The sequence below is a fragment of the Hakea prostrata genome, chromosome 9 (assembly GCF_041222555.1).
Source record: "Hakea prostrata isolate BN-2017 chromosome 9, UWA_Hpros_2, whole genome shotgun sequence".
Taxonomy (NCBI): Eukaryota; Viridiplantae; Streptophyta; class Magnoliopsida; order Proteales; family Proteaceae; genus Hakea; species Hakea prostrata.
Window position 1 is genome coordinate 38,620,356 of NC_142608.1, and position 4,622 is coordinate 38,624,977.

Genomic DNA, 4,622 nt, shown 5'->3' on the forward strand with positions numbered 1-4,622 from the left:
TGTAGACCATGCGAACACGTCACTATTTTGCTGAAGAAAAGACTTTAACTCCCCTTTGAATTCTTCCAGCTCTTCAGACCCGATATAGGTAACTCTTTTGTCATCATCGGGATACAACTATATTTGCTCAAGCTTTTCTACTGGCTCGGGTCTTTGCATTTCTGCCTCATCCCGATCATCTCGTACTTCAATTGGTAATGCCGTTACCTTTCTCGGGCCTTCCTTGTCTTTCAAATATGCAACATAACATTGCCGAGAGATTCTCTGGGTCGATTTAACTTGACCGACTCCCATCTCAGTCGGGAATTTAATTTTGAGGTGCTTCGTTGAAACAATAGCACCTAATTTTGACAACGATGGTCTCCCAAGAATTACATTGTAAGTAGGAAGATCTCGAACCACCAAGAAATTTACCCGAACGGTGGCTTCCTTAGGGAAGCTTCCAATTGATAGGTCCAACTGGACCGATCCTTCCGCAACTGCAGATGATCCTGCAAAGCCATATAGATGTGTGGATGATGGCTCCATCAAGTCTTCACCCACCTTAAGTTTTTGATAAGCTGCATAAGATAAAAGATCTGCAGCAGATTCGGTGTCAATTAACACCCTGTGTACTTCGCGTCTTGCGATCTCTACCTTGATGACTATGGCATCATCATGAGGCAGGCCAAACGCCCTCTCATCTTCTTCTCCAAAGGTGATCGAACCCTCACCATTTGGTCTCTTATGCTTCTGCGTTTCTCCGGTCTCAACAAATTTTGATTTTGCTTTCAGCCTCCGGAGTGATTCAAGCTCGGGACCACCGAAGATGGTAAGGATCGGTGATCGAGTAGCATCAATTACCTCCTTACCCTTCTTAGATTTAGGAGCCTCCTTCGGTTGGTCTGGGCTAACCGAACGGTCCCTGCCTCACGTGGTTCCTCTCGCCTTCTACTGACGAAGCTGGACAAATGTCCTTGGGATATCAATCTCTCAATATCTGCCTTTAAATGTCTACAATGATTGGTATAATGACCGTAATCTTTATGGAAACGGCAATATTTTTCTTGATCTTGCTCCCCTGGTTTTGAAGGAATCTTCGGAGGCCACTTCAAGATATTCCGCCTTTTGATAATGTTCAGAATATCAGCCCGAGGAGTATTTAATGGAGTATACTTGCCTTTGTCGGGAGATCTCTGCCGCCACACCTGATAAGGCTTTCCAACTCGATCACGAATGTTCTGCTTTGGCTTCTGCTTGTTCTCAGGAACCTTTTGTTCTTTTGCGGAGACTTTATTGTCTCCCTAGAGTGCATCCAAGATTTCCGTGACTTCCGCTTGCTTTTGGCATCTATGTATCAATTCAACATAAGTTGTGGGCATGTCTTGAAGTAATAACTCCAAGAGTCTTCGATTAGTGAGTCCAGTGAACAAGGCAGTTTTAGCTACTTGTTCATCTAGATTCTCTATCTCCATTGTAACTCTGTTGAACCTTTTCAGATATTCCCGAATTGGCTCATTCTTCCCTTGTCTAATAGTAAACAAGGTTTCTTCAGTCTTCTTGATATGAATTCCACTCTGGAACCGCCCTATGAATTTACATGCCAACTCGTCGAAATTCACGATCCTCCCTGATGGAAGGTTTGAGAACCGTTTCTGTGCCGCTCCAGTTAAAGATGAACCAAAGACCCTGCAGAGAATTTCATCGAATTACCTGCAACTGCCATAGTCTGCTGATAATAACCGTGTGGGCTGTAGGATCTCCGGAGCCGTCAAATGTAGAAAAAGTTGGCAACGGAAATTGTGAGGAAACTGGTATCCGGCAATGGGTTCGGCAAACGGAGTCTTTCGAATAATTGAATAGATATCATCAGTTATCCTACCTTTCGCCAATTGTCCGAGCTTCTGATTGATATTAGCTAGTTCCTGACCAATATGTGTCGATCAATCTTCAGCAACACGATCACAACCCCGAACAACGTAATCATTATCACAAACAGCGCGATCATCTCGAACAGCTCGATCATCACGAACAGTTCGATCATCATGAGCAACTCGTCTAATAGTTGGTGAGTGAGTTCTCACTCCGGTAACCAACCGTGTATTTGAATCAGTAGTACTCCCTTGTGGTCCGTCAAACTGATCATCACGCCTAGGGAGTTTTTCAGATCTCTTGGGTACTCGGTCTTCTTCACAGAAGTTTTGACCGACATTTTGTTCGTCAATTAATCTCCGCTACGATGCACGCCTTCCCGTATCACGATGATCAGGCTTTGGTGGTATCACCACCTGTCTGGTCAGTGCATGGAGTGCCTGATTTACATCCAACATCTGGAGTTTCAATTGATCTAGTTGATACTGGAGTGTCTCTGGAGGATTATTACCTCCTTGACCACCATCTACCCCGAGCGGCCGACTACTTCCCTGGGGAATATCTGGATTGTTTACTCCAAGAATTTGAATACCAGCATCCCGCTGTGCAGCAGCGGCTGTTGCTGCCGCTGATCTAGTCAGCATGGCTTTCTGAAATGTTTCCCACACACGGCGCCAAATGATGCGTCCAAAATTTGCTCAGCCCTTAGATCTCCTGAGAATGACCTGCAAAACAAAGCGTCAAATGTGGCCCGACCGCTGGGGTCGAGAGTCAACCTCTGAAGGCTAAGTCAGTTGATGAACTTAATCACAAACGGCTCTGCTAGAACATAGAGCTAAGGAATGAATATCTAGAATACGATTCAGATAGTAAGCATCTGAGTGTTCACGTTCAAGTGTGTGTATCTAGATCCCCCTCCCTTGTGGGGAGGCAATGTTTATATAGAGTGTACCTTTGAATCTTCTTCGTTGGATGTATATGAGCCTTCTTCGGATAGCCATTGGATCTCAACAGATAGAAGACAAAGGGAATCTTCTTCGTTGGATGTATATGAGCCTTCTTCGGATAGACTTCTATTAGTTTGGACTAGTAGAGGACTCCTAGGATAATCCGATCGTTATCTGATGATTATCCTTTTGAAAGTTATAAGTGACAGCCGCCGAATTCTGCCTGGCATCATTAGGTTAATTAACCTCCTCCATAAGTATTGGATTAGGGCGTGCTTGTGGCTGATTAAGTTTTCTTCCTCAGCAAGCTACCTCCTGAACCGGCTCGTTCAGAAACAAGTCGGTTCCCTTTGTCTCGACAGGAGTCGAGGGTCGAACCAAGAGCGAACCAAGTTCGATCGTATTTTCTCCGTATTAATAACATATTATGAAAGATACTAAAATGGAAAGATATCAAAACATCCAAAATAGACCAAATATGAGGTTGTTGTACTCATTGGTCGATTGGATTCGTCTACTGCCTTAGTCGACCAATGAGTCGACCAACAGAGATAGTTGCCTTCAGAAATCAGAATTTTAGAATATGAAACCGAATTTGGTGGTTCAAAAGGGTACTAAACAAGGGGGAAACCACAATGGAACTATACTAGTATATAGAGGACTTCAAAACATTAATCATATCAAGTCTTCAAGTTACAAATTAGGAAACAAAAAGTAACCATAATTAGATCAATCATGGTTCTTGAAGAATTCCTAGTAAAAATCATGGACAAGAAAAATAGGATGATGGATCACTAATTGTGATAAAGAAATCATGAAAAGCATGCATAGATCTTCAAGAAAATTAGATCTAAGACTGAAGAACATCAATCTAATTAAGGAAAGTGAATGAATACATGTTTTCCTTCAAAAGCGAGTGATGATCTTGATGAAGATCATCCACCAAGCTTTAGATCCTTAGGAAAAGAGAGGGAAAGAGTATAGTGATGGTTGCAACAGAGATACAACATCACTACTACTGTCCTCAATCAGAAAAGGAAACAAAAATAATGGAGAATCAAAGATGAAACATAGAAGAGGATGATCACATACCTTTTTGTGTAAAAGCAGGAGTTTTGACGAAGATCCGTCAAGAAAATCACCAAGGATGCAAGGGAAATGATTTGCAGAGGGCTCTGGTACATTCCAAAGAGTTTGGAGGCAGAAAATACGAAGTAGACTCGAGATTGGACTTAAATAGAGCAAGCAAAGACCTAATCAGCAAAATCAGATCTCATTGGTCGATTGGATTTGTCGACTGACCCAGTCGACCAATCAGGACAGCAAGTCCAAAACATGGAAATGAAGGTTCAGATCAACTCCAAACATAAAGGGGTTTTGCACACACATTAAGTGACTTACCTAGTAGGTAGAAATGCCTTCGAACCCAACCAGAGAGTATTCCAAGTCTATCAACTAATTCCATCTTCATCAGGGTGCAGTTTCCATAAATGGAACACTGACATCAACACTCATGGATTCTAAGCTAGCCACCAAGTATTCCACTAGAATGGCCCATAACTAACTTCTTGCTTTACTTCGGGTTGTTGGACCTACAAACAACAGGGTTTCCGGGCCAAGGTTAGGGCTGGGTTTCACAGCAATCCTATTGTAGTTCCAGAATTATAGCAAGCAATGTAACCATAAGAAAGTTATAAAAACAGTAGTATGATCATGCAATTCGAATCAAATACAAGCAATCATGTATTTAGGTTAATTGAGAACAAGCATCCTTACCTTAATTAACTTTGAAGAATTTCGGAGAAAAGAATGAGGGTAGGTCCA